Genomic DNA, 15,775 nt, shown 5'->3' with positions numbered 1-15,775 from the left:
AACTTTGTATTGCCCATCTGGAGGAAATCCAGAAGGTGAATCTTAACGCGAAGCTTCAAGGTGTGTAAAAGGAACTTGGTTATGGTAAAATAATGGGGACTGGAAACAATTCAGTGGCAATTTGCAGGGCAGAGGAGTCTGTACACGGCAGAAACCAGAGAAGCCTCGTCCCCAAATCATCCCACAGGAGCTGCCCAAGGAGCACCGCAGGCAGCTCCTGATGAGCAGCAATTAGACACAGGGACTAAGGCAGAGGCCACACTGCTGCCCAGCTGCTGCCCAGCCGCTGCCCACCAGACATCTGTACCACCGGGCACAGAAAGCACGGGGACACACGGGGACACATGGGGACACGTGTCCTGTGCCCATGTCCTACCCTGGCATCCTCGCGCCGAGCCAGCCCGCGGAGCCCCTGGCAGCACCAGCACCTCCAAGGTGGACGAAGAACAACCAGCACAGGACGCTGGCTGTAAAAACAAGCTGCCTGCTCAGAATGAGGCATTGATTCCTACACGTCATGGAACCAATTTTGACTTTATTACCAGAAGCTTCAGTGAAACGGCTGCGCAGTCGCTGGTGAATTTTAATTCTTGATGAGCCGGTAATTGCTGTGCCCAGCAGCCGCTCGCAGGCGCACACACCAGTGGCTGCTTCCCTGCAAAAATCAAACACCGGCTCCGGAAACACAGCGCCATCGTTGCTCAGTATCAATGGATTTCCCAGGGAGCATTTTTCCCCTTGGTAGAAAAGCACACAATTTTTTTAAAGAGCAGATCTACAAAGACAGACCTGCCGCCACCGCTGGCAGCAGTGCAGGGCGCGCCAGCGAGCGACGCAGCCCGAGGTGCAAAATCTGCACGGCGCCGCTCCTGAGCTGTGATCGCTCCTCACTGCTGGTTTGGGAGCCTTTCTTCTCTCCTCTAAATTGATTAATGAATTATTAATAAAAGAGGGAGATGTGCATAACAGATAGACGCTGTTCTATAAAGACCTTTCTAAAGACAACAGGATGAAGATAAAAACAAGCAAGGCGGTAAAAAGACAAGATGAAAGCAGGAGCAGCCTTGTGAGTGCATTATAAGCAACAATAAAGCCAAGAGACGAGCAGGAAGGCAACCTCCTGGCTGACACTGCCTCTGCAAGGGTGCTGCACAGACAGGCAGCTGGAAAAACATGCATGCCCAGCGCGCTGTACTGCAGCCAGAAATGTAACCTTGCGCTCCACACCAGTGATATTAAAAATGCGCACGCATGCACCTCCTTAAGATTGGTTTACCTCTGAATTTACTGCAAGGTGAAGAATCTGCAGGTAAAATAGAGAGAGTGGAAGATATTTTATAGAAATTACAAGAGACAGCAGGGCTTGTGTTGTGACTTGGTTAGAAATTCCAGCTCTTCTCCTGCTCGGCTAAACAAGCAGCTCTGCAGGAGCCAGTGCGCCTCCCGCGTGCCTTCCAAAGCCCGAGCTTTGGGGAGCTTTCTGCTCACCTGAGCATCCCTACAAGCTGATCCCTCTCCCCTGCTGCTTCCCCGGTGCTCAGCCAGGAGCTGAGGTCTCCCTTTAGCCATTCCTGTAGGTTAGAACTCCAAAAAGGATTTTCTCTGCGTATCTCTGCTGTCACTGAATTCGGGGGGATTTCACCACTTCAAAGATTCTGTCATGAGACGATAGGGGCAAAACTTGTCAGCGGGTTCAAAAGTTGCCAAAGGAAGGGAGAGGTCCTCACACAAACACGTACGCCGGCAGCCTGGTAACACAAGTGTCATTTCTTTAGGAAAACATGCTAAAAACTACAACTTGTTCCAAGCTGTGACCTGTATTACTTCCGTCAGCTTTTAGCCTGTTTTCAATACTGCACTTTGCAAATCCAGACTTAAATGGAAAGGGACCAGAAGGCAGGTAATTGATTTCACTGACACAGATCCAGAGGAACGCTCCAGTGGATCAGACCCAACGTTCATAACATATTTCAGCAATTTCTACAAGTCCAATTAGCAACTGATGTGTAATGCATCGAGAAAGCCTGCAGTTAAAGAGTTTGCCTATTAACATTCTTATTACCTGCAGAGATTGACATGTTTTCAGCTTAAAATGAATCTTGAAAAATTATATTTTAACTAAGGGTCAAGAGAACGAATGAATCGGCATAAACAGCATTTTATGGCTATGTGCAATTGAGCTCTAGCTATAAAATAATAAGTGAGTTAGAAAGAATACAAAGCCATTCGGAATTACATGATCACAAAATTATGTCTTGATTGACTCTTTTCCTTAATGCTTGCATAGGCTGACGCCGTTGGATCAGAGAATTTCCTTTGAATATATTAACATTTATTTAAAAAATGATCAATTTTGAAGTTACAGAATGCCTCTCTAATTTACTACAGTTCAATTTACTGCTTGGGAGCCAAGCCCGTTTCCAGACAGACACCCTGGGAGGCCATTCTGGCATGTTGTTTCCTTCAGGAAAATTATTCGAGTTTTATAATAATGTCGCTGGAGGCCAGCTGGGGGAGATGGTGGAAGTGGGGCAGAAAGAGATCATCGTGGCTGCAAGGACCACACTGCTTCCTACCCTCAGCTCTGTTTCGGAAAGAAAAATAAGTAATTTCACTGTGAAAAAAATCCAAAATGAGGATGTTCTCTTCCTGCTGTGACGCCCATGAACTGAACCTTACGTCTCCCAACACTGCCTAACCCGGCTGTCCTCAGCCCAAACCCTGTACGCAGGCAGGTGCTTGGGCAACAGGGCACTTGCTGGCTCGTGAAACAGCCTTCCCAGTGGGTGTCTGGGGATCAGCTGCACCAACGACAGCTTTGGTGAGGACCCTCACAGTACACATGTCTTCTGGTCCATCCAAGGCTGGAATCTGGAATTCACAGGGGCCACAACTAAAGCATCAGATAGTGTGATCACTTGATCCCTTCTTTCACTAACAGAAGGAATAGCCACACAGACTGAAACACACCTTCAGGAAACGCAGGTTTCCAAGACAAAAGACCTTTCTCCTCACTGCTGAGATTCACCAGGCCGTCAGGGATTTGCTTCCAAGATCTCAGCAGGAACTGACAAAATCAATTATTGACGCTGCGATCCGGCGCTTGCAACGAAGCTGTTCACCTTGCTGCAGGTCTGGCGGCACGGGGAAGCCCCAAGGGACCCTTCTGGATGGGAGACAGGAGCCTTGCTCTTACCAGAGCTGCCCCGAGAGGCACGGCGTGGCCGAGGGGACGGGGAGGAATTTGGCAGATACGAGAGACTCTCTGAACCACATGTTTTCGGTTCAGTTACAGTGAGCAACTCGCAACGCATTTGGCTCCCGCTCATATCTGTCCCCGTTGTCTCGTTGGAACATCTTGTGTAACTTCAGAGACTCGGCTTCAGTGTGCGTTACTGCTAATGGCCCTCCTCAGCTGTGCAACAACACCGCCCCGAAAGCCTGCCTTCCGTCAGCCCCAGCCAGGGACTAACCAATTAGTCAAAAAAATTAGATTTTCTGGAGATAATATTACACAGATAATTAAAACTAAAAAGCAATGTCCAAGAAGGACAATTTTTCCGTAGGCGAGCTCCAGCTTTTGCCTTGGTTATTCCCCAACCCCACATTTTCTTTTCCTCTGCCATGCCCAAGCCATAACGAGCTGTTACTGACGTGCCACCAACCACCCAACAAGCGTTATTTATTCCTGTCTTCAGGGCTCAAAATGAAAACTCTCCGAATTCCAGCTATCTGCTAAAGAAAGACCAACCTGAAACACTGATCAGCTGCTCACTGCTCGTGCAGGGGGATACGATGCCATCGTTACACCTGTAGGACTAACCAACAAATTCACAGGCTGTAAAGCACAGGAGGAGAGGCAGAGCCCTCTACCTGGGAGGGCTGCAGTAGCAACAGAGCATGTTTAGTTACTTGTACAAAGCGTTATTTAATAAGAGGATTGCTAATTGCAAGCAGAAGCAGAATGCAATGAGGAGGTGATGAGAGGGGCTGCAGCCATCTCCTCGGTCCTGGTGGGCCTGGACGGGCACGTGCCAGGGAGGAGGTACAGCTCCTGGCCCTGCTCCTGCCCCAGGGTGGCTGGTGAGGCGTGACGGTGTCCCGTGTATTTGCTAATGTTGTTGAGTTGTGAATCTGATTTTACAGACCACACCGTACCGACCTCTGGAGAGGAATTTACCCGTTTTCTTTACACCAGCTTCTCCCCTGATTCATTTGCAACAGCTCCCATTTTCTTTCCCAGACTCATGAGGTTCAGAAATGGGAGCTCAGGAAACGTGCTAACCCACCACAAACGGACCAAGAAACTTCCATCCAAGACAGCAGATTAACATCTTATTCCATCATGAAAATTACCAGCAGGCATCCGTAAGACATCGGCACGTCTGCAGACAGGTCTGAGCACCAGGCTTCCCCCAAAGGAATACAACAGAAAAAATTTCCTGGCTTGCATCAAACTCACCCCTTTGCTGCGTTTGATAATGCTTGTTCTTTATGCACAGACAGGAGAAGGGGAAGGAAAGGTATTATCTCATTACCGACACTGATCACAGCTCAGGCACTAAATCCTGCCAAGGAGTACATGCATCAAAATATTCATAACTTGATTGCATGAGAAGAAACTCAGATCAGCTTCAAGAGGCATTGTCCTGTGACATTCAGGTGGAGAAAACCAGAGCGTGCCCTTCAAGTTTTATGACTGAGACCAAAATTTGCCAGCATTTCATTAGGATCTTATTAACGTTATTGGATCAGGGGAAGCGTGCGGCAACAGGCAGAATAGATTTTTTTTTTTTATTATTATTATTTCAGCTCTGTACCCATAACAAATCAGCTCTATTATGTCCCAGGGCTCTCTCTTTGGCTCTCCTAATCTCATTGCCACTACATAACCTCCAGCTGGCTTTAAATCTGGCTGCTATGTGCCACTCTCCTATTTAAATCTTCTTGCTTTTTATCGGTTTCATTTTTAAGCGTATAATTTACATTTGGTTCCCACTGACTATAATAAAATGTCCGGGCGAGTCATTCTCATTGCCTCGCCACAACAGGAGGGAATCCCAGACGAGCTGACTGGTATTGGTGGGTACTGTGGGTTTGTATTTTTGTATTTTTTTCTATTTTTTTCAGGCCCAGGATATTCGCCAACTTTCCACGAGAACAAGGCAGAGTTTTCCAGCCCATCCTCTTGGCTGCTGCCCCCGGGGGTGGCTCCTTACCCCGAAGCATGGCCCTAACCACTGACCTGTTCGTGTCTGGACACTGGCCCCCACTGCTCCTAGTCCCTGGCTGTGAGCAAGTTTTCCTCCTTCCTTCCTTCCTGTGAGCAAATCTTCCTCTTTGGGGACAAAGGGACCAAAGACTCTGGTGCAAGTCACTGCTGGCAAAATATATCTATTTTCCAGCCATTATAGGATACGACAGATTTATTCACTGAGCCCAGCTGCATTCTACCCAGATCGCAGGCAGCACCCCCTCCTTTGAGAGCCACCAACGCAGCAGTGACATGCCGTGGCAGTTGCTTGCTGCCCATCCAATATTGCATGCCATATCTGGGCTGCAAACGAAGTCAGCGTGACCCGCAGTAGACCAGTGAGTGCTTAACAAGGTCAGAAAATGCTGGGTCTGCACAACCCTTGGGGTTTCCTGGGGGCTGCTGAGGGACCCCAGAGCTGTGTCACCAAGGAGAAAGATGCCACGATTTGCTCTGTCCTCCTTGGTGCCAGACAAGGTGCACGACCAAAAGCTCCTGAGACCACAGAGCAGATAAAATTGCATCGATAGCCAGGTTCCTTCCCTGGATATTTTCAGAACAATGCTCCAACAGACCCCACCACATCCCTGGCACTTTCCCCTCGCTGCTGCGGCTGCCAAGCCCCACGCCAAATTCAGCCATTCCAAAGTTCCCTCGAGTGCTTGCAGATATTCAAATATCTATCCGACACGCGGGCTGTGTTAAGCTTTCAGGTCGTGTGGCTTTCAGAACTCTGTTGCTACACGCTGGGGTATGATTAAAGCATTTGGCTTTCCACGGTAACATTACCCATCTACAACCTCGTTTCTTAGCGAGATCGGAGCCAGCTGTACCAGCGGTTTCCTTTAATAAGGAGTCTTCAGGAATAACTCTGCCCTTTGAGCCTGAAGGCTGAGGCGACACGTGATTGACAGCTACCAAGGCTTTCAGCTCATTAGATATTCTCGACGTTCAGCCGAGGGAGGGGTTTTAAAGGAAATAATTACAGGCTCAGGCCCCTTATGGCAGGTCTGAGATCACCAAAGGTCTGCTGAGTCTCATTTTCCAAATGTTGGGGTTACCCACGATACAAATCCATTTTGAAAACCACCCGGGCCAACCAGCCCATCTTCTCCAAGATAAACCGAGTTGAGACAGCCACTGGATGCAGCACGGAGCTGATCTCTGAGTGTACAGAGGAGCTGCCCAGGCTCCCCCCTCCCTCCCCACCTAACTGTAGGTAAACGGAACTCCACCCTCAATTGCACAAAGCAATTAAGCATGCTGTGTTAATTAGTTACGGCAACGATGATCTTCTAGACAAGGAATGTGCTATTCCTTGTAAACGATGCTGTCACAGAAGCGTTAATTTCCTTTTGAGATTAAGCTGAGTGTAAATCAGCTGCTGCAACCACCCCAAAAATACAAACTGCAACGCAAACATCCCTTCAGAGGCAGGCAGAGCGACCTGCTGCTGTGCCGTGCCAACTAGAGAGCCTTGTAAGGCTCGTGAGAAAGTCACAGAGAGGCATCGTGTTGTATCAGCTGAACTTTTTTTTCCCCCCCCTGGTGTGAAAGCATTTTCAGTACATCACAGAGAGCTGTGATGCACTGGGTTTAAGCCTGCAGACAGCACTGTAATAAAATTATTTGCAGGAAATTATAGAACTGCAAAGGAAAGGCTCGTTGTCACTTTGCAAATGTCACACAAGACGTGTGCTTCTGCAGTTTGTCACAAGTTTAGCCCCACTGCTGTGACTGCTGCTCGTCAGGAGACAGCCTGTACAGCAGCAGAGGCATTTGAAAGCCCATCTCCAGCCGAGATGACTTGTTATGATAAATCTTCACCAAATCAAGCATTTTGCCAACAGCAGTTGGAAGATATCCACGCTTTTATTGCATGCACATTCTCCGTATCCCATTGCTGTAATTCAGCAATAAATGTATTCATAGCTCGTACCAGTTGCCCACCTAAGATTCGGGTAGTGTTTCAGCCAGAGAAGACACCTGTGTGGACTGGAAAACACGTACTAAATTAACAGCATCTTCTCTCCCTCTGTAACACAGAATAAGTCAGGTGTTAGGCAAAATGTTGCTGCAAAGCATCTCATCTGCTGCTGGGGCCCTGGGTCAGCTGTAACCTGGGTCCTGCAGGGCTTGAGAAATCCCCGGGCTGAGCTTCGAACAACAGGCTTGCTGGAAAGAGGAGCAAGCCGCAGGAAAAAAGGGAGTTGAGAGGAGTAAAATCCTCATTCTTGAAATAAAATAATAACAAAGTCTAACAACGTTTGCAAAACTAAACCTGTTCACTTGGCAATTGAGCCTGGGGAAAGTTGCATCCATCCTGCGCAGAGGGAAGTATTTACGGCCTTGTGCTCACAGGCTGCAGGTGGGGATGTTCTGGAGGAGATTACAAACAGATTGAAGGCATCTTGCAATTTTATTGCCGTGTTGTTGGAAGTAGCTCGAGGTGCACGACAGCGCGCCCAAGCCCAGATGGCCATCATCGGGCACGGAAAGGGGGAAATAAGGACTGAAGGCAGCAGCTCTGGCAGGAGGAGGCTGTGCTGCCAGCCCTCGTGCCCCCTGGGACAGGGCTGCAGGGTGAAGGGCTCCCTGCCCTGTAGGATCAGCTGCGGAGGTGAGGAGAGGTTTGTCTTCCAAACGAAGTGTGTGTCGCACCACGCTGGTAATGAACACACACAGCACTGGCAGGGCTGCTGCATAATTTAGCACCACAAATGCTGTCTTTCTCCAGAGTTTTCATAAGTCTCTTATCTTTATTTATAAAGTGTTAATCTGCTTCAAGAAAAAAAAAAAAAAAGGAAGAGACTAAAGTTCATGTGTAAACCCTAAAACGTGGTAAAATAATGAAAACTGTAGGAGGGGAAGGGATTCAATTTCCTATTTTTTCAACTTTCGATGCCATAGGTTCCTGAAATTCTGAGTCTGGGAGCAGCGGGGCTCAGCACGGGGCAGGCACCATGCCCAGAGCTGCAGCACACCACAGGGGAAGGGGCTCTGCTGGACCCCTGCTGCAGCTCCTCGGGGACTCGGGCAGGAAGCCCTCCAGCTCTTGGCAAAGAGCAGAACAGGAGAATACCTACAAAGTAATCGGGCTGTTTTCAGCTGATGGAAATGATGCACACCAAACTCCAGGTTTGGACACTCCCAGCTGCCCAGAAGCTCACCCAAAGGACAGCCAGTGAGGGACAGGCAGGGAGCTGGGACACACGTTAGCTGTGGTTGCACTTGCCTGCCCCCAGGTTCCACACTTTTAGGGCCACTTTGCAGCCGAAAAGGCTCATACATCTCCCCGGGATCACAAATTCAATGAGCTTAGGGTTCTTATTCTTCTGCACGACACCTGCTTATTTCCACATGCCAATGTAGTATTCAAGGATTTATAGCAACTGCAGTAATTTTGAAAATCATTCACTCCTGCACTACACTCTAGGGGTTAAAACTCTGCTAGGAGCAGTGGGCTTTTGTGCATCTTCAATAGAGGAAAATATTTTAGGGTTTGGGTTATATTAGTTTTTTTTTCTTCTAAGAGGTTTGATGCTAACAGGTGACATGTTGTACATACGATTTTTGTAGTGAAGACCTCCATCGGACCAGTGATTTCCACAACAAATGGTAAAAGCTCATACAAAAATCTCTAAGTGTCCCACTCAAACTGAACAAGTTGTAACATTCAAATATTCTTGCTCAAAAGCAGAAAGACAGCCTTTAGCAGACCAGATCTGAAACAAGCAGATTACACCCCCCGAGATAGGAGAATGTGTTTGGAAAAGCTTTTAAGTATCTCAGGAGCAAAGAGTTATTTGAAACCCAACATGTCAGTCAGACGTTTTGACACAAACATGCTGGTGCCATCAACGCCTCTATAGTAAATATTTCAAGATAATCTTGTTCTGAAATACAAAATCTAGCTCTATTCAAATGCCCAATCTGACATCAATCCCAAAGTGATCCAGAGGCGGGTAAAGAGCACCGCAAGCCCAAACCAGGGTGAGACCCTCTGGCAAAAAGCAGCAAAGGCTGCTAAAAGCCCCGCGTCCTTCCTGCACCTCCAGCACACGCTGCCAGGGGCATTTCACTAGGAACAGGTTTCATTTACAGTGCTGTACATTAAATTAAACTTTTTATTTTCCTTACAATATTGTTTGGTGTATTGTCGGAAGCTGGGGGGGTTGTTTATGGAGTAAGGTATAAGCCAGCCTGAACAGCAGCAGCAGGGCCCAGACCATCAGCTACCAAGCCTCAGCCCTCCATTACCCAAGCATTTGTTTGCAAATCTGGGTAGAGAGCGAATTAGAGCAGCACTGCACCAAGAAACTGGGCAGAAATGTGCAGCCTTATATAATATTGCTGCATTCACTGCACTGATGCCCCCCTGCAGCACTCACTCACACCCCTCTCTGGCCATTTGGGCTTAGCCCATCTCAAGTTATTTGCTAGCACCACAAAAAGAGGAGCAGGGAGCTTTGGTAGTGCCCTTACTCATTATTGCTATTAACAGCAGAACCTGAGAAGCTTTACGTGACCTTACCTTAGGAAAGAAGCACCACACCACCTGGAAACTAGAAGCTACAGCTCTTTTACTATATGAATAATATAAATGAATCAAATGAATTCACTTCAGTCTGAAATTTGTAAGGATACTCAGCTTACACAGAGCACATTCAAATATTTAAGACAGGCACTAGAATAATCATGAGTCACTCTCCAATATCACTGCGGTGCCACTGCTGAACCACCACCTTTTAACCGTTGGGTCTGAACCATCCCCAAGTCTCACTGTGGCATTTTCAAGTAGAACCTATCTCTGCCACAGATATTTCCTCCATGGTCACAGACCAGCATTTACGGGGAAAGAAAGTGGGAAGTGAACCAGGAGGTGTGGTGGGTGCCCTATGGGTTGTTTTCCTTTTCTTTTAATTGTTCTGATAAGCCTTTGTTATGAAATCAATCACCTTAATCTTGGGGAAAGAGGCGTGTTAATGACTGTGTCTATTTAGTGGATGTTTTAGGTTTTATATTCAATTTTATTTTTTGCAAGGAGCGTGAAGAGGAATGGCATCGAGGACTGCCACGCTTTGGAGGCACAGCATCATCCTCTGAACATAACAGAGCCCACAGCAGGCTGCCAGAGAAGTTAATGGCTGCTGGAAGCATGAAGGAGGAATCTGCTTTCTGTGGCAGGGATGGGGGACCTGCTCTCATTCCTCACACGTGCTGTGGGAACTGGGCACATGCTGCAGCCTTAAGAAGGGCTTGTGTGGCTGTGATGGCCCCATAGCCACCTCAAGGCCCAGCTGAACCAGAAAGGGTGACACAGGGGTGCTGCTGGAGCTGTACCCCCCCAGGCCATGCCTCCATACCTGTGGTCAGCCGGGGCGCCGGACGCTGCATTTCCTTGAGTCCTGGGGAAGGAAAGAGAACATCACCTGAGGCCCAGCAGCAATTAGCCAGGGAACGTTTATGCCTCTCTCAGAGAAATGTCCCTCCCAGCTTTTCTAAGACACATCCTGGCCCACACTGCGGCCCCACAGGTGCCAGCAGTTCCCATACAATGGCCACACATGCGTGTAATTGGGAGCAGAGCTGTCTAAGCAAGTAATTAGGCAAGCAAACTATTTACAGATATAAAATAACCAGTTTTCAGACACCAAGTTCAACAAGGAAATGGGTGTTAGCAGCATGAATGTAATTATTCTATTAACTAGTGTTTTGGAGGTATCTTTCTAAATCTGGATCTACTCAAGCACGCAGCAATCATTTCTATATTACGCTGGAAAAGGTTAGGTGCTCTCAGGTAAAATTCATCATATTATAACCCCATAATTAGCAACATTTTTTTCTTTGTGCTTATTTCCCTGTTACCAAGCAGTAACATTTAGGGAGATTGGTGTCTTTTTGCCAACATTTCCCTCTTACATGACACAGGCAATGTATGCCGGGTTAAGAAAACATTTATTTTTCCCCAGCGTTAGAAAAGCCATCTGATTAAGAGTTGGGGGTTATTTTGCTGAGTCGCACAGGCCCAAAGACGATCTTTGTTCACACAAAAACACGATTACAGACCTTAACGTACAGGAGCTCCTCACATCTACCCGGGCGGGAAGAGGCCGGGGTGAGGCCGGGAGCGCGGCCGGCCCCTGCCCGTGGGCGCAGCCACATTGCCCCCTGCTGGCGCTGCTGGGGGCCGGGGCCTGCCTCCCGCAGCGGTTCCCTGAGGAAATGGTGGCCTCCTCAGGGGCAGCCTCACGGCACCCGGCAGCTCGCTTTGCTCCAGATTTTGCTCGGCCCACGTCCAAGGCTTCGCCCGCAGCAGTGCCCTGCGCGCTCCCCTCCCGTCCGGGCTCCCCGGGGCTGGGGGTAGGGACTGCCCCCCTTCAGAAACTTTGTGCTGGCTGGCCTTTAAAAGCAGCAGTAAGCTTCTGCAGCTCAGCCCCATGAAGAGTGAGGCCCATGTGGAGAGACCCTCTTGTTCTAAGGCTGGGGCTTCCCACAGGTGCCACGGCTCGCTACAGGTGCACTCACCCTTCCCAGCTCCACCTCCCCACGCGGGGCTCAGACCCTTCCTGGGCTCCATTTTGTGGCCATTGCCCCTTGTCCTGTCCCCACAGACCACTGAAAAGAGGTTGGCCGTATCCCTCTATCTCCCACACTTCAGGTATTTATAAACATTGATAAAATCCCGTCTCAGTCTTCTTTTCTCAAGGCTGAGCAGACCTAGGTCTCTCAGCCTTTCCTCATAGGAAAAATGACAAAAATACGCACCGTATTTCCACAACCTTGCAGGAGAAGCTTACGTTCTTAACAGCTTTGCAATCAGCAAATCTGGGAGTCCACTAATTCATGTAATCTGAATTGGAAATAGTATTTCAGCATCCTTGGTATATTTGTGAGCCTGAACTTCAGTTCTTATCCCACCGGCTTCCTTACATAGCTTAATCACATGCTTTGTTTACATAATTGTATAGAGTGATTAAATCTAGTTTGATTTAATCTTTAATAAAACCTGAATGAGTGCACCTCAATAAGGATAACATGACCTTCGTATTTTCATTTTAATAAACATTGGAAATTGCCAAGATTAGTGATTTTCAGTGCTAATAACTTAACAAGGCAATAGACCTTGTAATTAAAAATAAGTTTAAGGAGGCTGCTAAATGATTTTGATAATGATTTAAGGACCAATTATAGAAAAGATCTAATTCTTCCCCTTGTAATTAGATATATTGGAAACAGGAAAGCTGAGAACTTGTGATATTAACTGTTTTTCTTACAGCGAGGACATCCAGATGCTCTGTATCAGAAAGATTTAACAAAAAACAGTATTGTGGGCTCCTCCTTAAAGAAGACTTGATTGTGAAAGAAAAGGCACAAGAATGATGTTATTAGTTCTGCTGCTTTGTGGTGGCTAAGATATATTGCCTTGAAGATTACTGCTCTATCAGCCTTACATGAGGATTTAGCACTCCCATAAAGCCACTCAGCCTTGTACGAGTGCAAAATGCAGCTTTGGTTTGGGCTCAGGACAGGAGAGGGGAGCAGCAGGGCCAAGCACGCCAAGCTCAGGGCTGTCCCTCCTAAAACACTCCATAAAAAAACAACCCCAAACCAACCAAAAGAAACCCCAAAGCCTCAGGCCAGCCTGGCCTTTCAGCAACAAAAATCATCATCGTGCTGAGACTACAGTGAGCAGTCATCCACCCAGACTCTACAACATAAAATGCTCATTTTGGGGTTGGTTTTATGAGGTAGCTTGATAACAGCTTTAGAAGAAGCCAAATTAACAATTTGCTGCTACTTCAAGAGGAGCATTCTCATTTCTGTCCTGGACACTCTGCTCACTTGCCTAGAGCCAGCTCTGGCACGGTTCTGGCCGCATGGTAAACCATCTCGGTGCCCCAGAACGGCTGAAAATCAAAGCAGGAAGAAGAAGAATTGTACAGCTACAGGCTGTACAAGAAATATATATCTTATAAATGTGTAAGAAATACCTGCTCCCTTTTGGGGAACTAACCAAAGATTTCCTAAGTCTGAATTACAGCTGTAGAGTATTCTTCCTTTCCTAACATTACTAGCAGTCTGTGTGAGAACCATAGAAATATCCCTTTTCACTTACTAATATTTTTGTAGCATTTAAATTTAAGAGACACCACATTTTTCATCTCCACGTTGCAAATTAATTTCCCGTAACTCAAACCACCCTGCTTAGATAAACCTTCCTCTATTCACCCGGTACACAGCTGAGCAGCAGCCAAGGACAGTTGACTTAGCTGAGTAATATGCACTGGTACTAAATGAAAATTAAACTATAAATATTTTAAAATACCTGATTTCCTGGATAGTAAAAGTGAAATGTATCATTTGTTTAAACAATCCTATTCATTATTTCTCCCTTCATTTCATAAAACTCAACCACTAACTAGAACCTACATATATAGAGCTTCAACTTTCATCTTAGGAGTTTAATCAGAAAGCTCTTCAGGAATATTTTATTCCTTTTATCAGAATACTGATGGAAGTCATAATTCACCTTAATGCAAGAAAGTTTCCTTGTTTCAGTGAAGAAATTCATCAAGACATTTCTTGTTAGTAAGATCTGACATAAATCTGCTTGCTTTTTCCTCTGTTTGATCTCAGCACCTTATGAATTTTTGATTGCTTGCTCTTAATTTTCCACAAGCAAATTCAATTTAAAAAAATTTAAAAACAGTAGTTCAACCCTGATTACTTCATCAGCAAATGGCTCTTTTATTGCACAACGGATGACATACGCCCCGCTCTCCTGGTGCTGGTGGAGTCCTTATAAAACTGGGTCATATGAAACCTTTCCCCCTTTATTGGTGCTATTAGGAAGTACCGTATCAGGCCACCCAAGTCAATTTATCAAGGCACTTCCCCTGTACAAGCGATGATCCAAGGGCTATTGTGAATGAAAAAGATTTCCTTGGAAAAAAAATTTAAAAAAAAAGAGTTGAAGCCATTGAGTGCATTTCAAATCTTTGGTCTGCGCAAGTGTGTGGTCCTTTTATGGTACCAAGATAACAGAACGGTGCACGAGTGCACTGGAGAAGCAATTCAGCACAGTCATCCAGGGTTGAGGTGACAGTGCAGTACTTTCTGCCTTTATTTCCAGTACTCTCTTGCTAGCAGCAATGGTGAGCATGAGCACAAGTACCAGCCAGCCTTCAGCCCAGGATACCTTACCAGACTGCAGTTTCTGGATGGCAGCATGCCTTCAGTAACCAGCTGATTATTTAGCATTCATTCCTTCAGGACACGAACACCCAGTGTTAACGGGTACTGCAGCCTCTCCCTTATGCCGGCATTATCAGCTGAATGACAGAGAGGACCATCAGTATGCAGGTTTTAAAAACAGCAATATTCCACAAACATCATTATTTAAACTAATTTGCTTAGATGCATCCACAAACTTTCTGCTACGTATGACCATAGTCTAGCAAGCCTATCTCTTGGGGCAGCTTACTATAGTTGCTGCCAACCTTATTGAGCAAGATTTGCCTCAAGCACTTAAAATACATTAGCATCCTAGAAGTGAATCCATTTAGATAATTCCCCAAATGAAACCTGCTGTTTAAAGAACTTCAAGGATTTCAAATGCATGTTTATTTCCTGTGAGTTTAAAACCATTCAGAATAGCTTTCCTCAGTATTATTGGTAAAGAGCCTTATTAAAGAAAATGCATAAATATTTAAAATAAATTTTTCTCTTATTTGCGATACAAAGCTATCGTGCACAATAGCTAGAGCAAGCAAAGAGTAACTGTTTATCTTAAGTATTTGGAGCGAAGCATTGTTGGCTGCGTCTGGCTACAGAAGACACACATGCAAGCCATCATTTCACAATCTCAGTATTGGTTCCCTAAATGAAAAGATTTCAGTATTGATATGACTATCAGGAGCAAAACACTCAAGATGCAATGTCCTCCTCAAAGGCCACCTCCTGCACAAACATTTGCAGAGAAAACAGCTAAAGATACGTTACAAAAGAGAATTTATTAACTGTCGCAGTACAGCCAAAGCGAGCTTCAGTCCATTAGCCTAAATACTGTCAGGTGCAACTAATGAATACTAAAGCTGTGGAACAAGCACAGTCACAGCAGAGCTAAAACAGAAGAGCATTTTAAAATGCAGTGGCACCCAAACGCACTGCAAAGAAGCAGGTTTTGTAATTGATTCGATGTTAGAAGTTCACAAAAAGCAATCTTGCTATTAGCTGTGCACATTCTTCCTCCAGCAAAAGTGATGTTTTTTTAAGAGTTTCTTTGTTGGAAGGAACAGCTCAGAAGCTGGGAAGCTAATAAATTTCCCTTCCCACAGACAGTCTGTACAAGTACAAGCAGTTTAAGGACAAGAAAAAAGCAAGAATTTTATTCTAGCCTATTAATGCGTAATCTTAAAGGGGACATTGTTATTAGCTCAGAAAGCCTGGAAGAAAAATATTTAGAGTGGTTTGATTCAGGCAGCTGAACCATACTTCAAGAGCTTTGGAAGAGACACA

The 15,775-nt window shown here is 46.2% G+C and overlaps 1 long non-coding RNA gene across 2 annotated transcripts in view; it reads right to left on the bottom strand.

Annotated features, from left to right (window-relative positions):
• The window catches only part of LOC118174021, a 77,248-nt gene extending 66,540 nt beyond the window's left edge, over positions 1–10,708 (bottom strand). For both annotated transcript variants that reach the window (XR_004754496.1, XR_004754495.1), the window contains exon 1: positions 10,621–10,708. This is a non-coding gene — a long non-coding RNA (uncharacterized LOC118174021). The remainder of the gene's footprint in view (positions 1–10,620) is intronic.
• Between the last annotated feature and the right edge of the window lie 5,067 nt (positions 10,709–15,775).

This window comes from Oxyura jamaicensis, chromosome 13 (genome assembly GCF_011077185.1).
Source record: "Oxyura jamaicensis isolate SHBP4307 breed ruddy duck chromosome 13, BPBGC_Ojam_1.0, whole genome shotgun sequence".
NCBI lineage: Eukaryota > Metazoa > Chordata > Aves > Anseriformes > Anatidae > Oxyura > Oxyura jamaicensis.
Note: the sequence above shows the minus strand (reverse complement) of the source record. Positions and strands in the feature narration are given on the sequence as shown.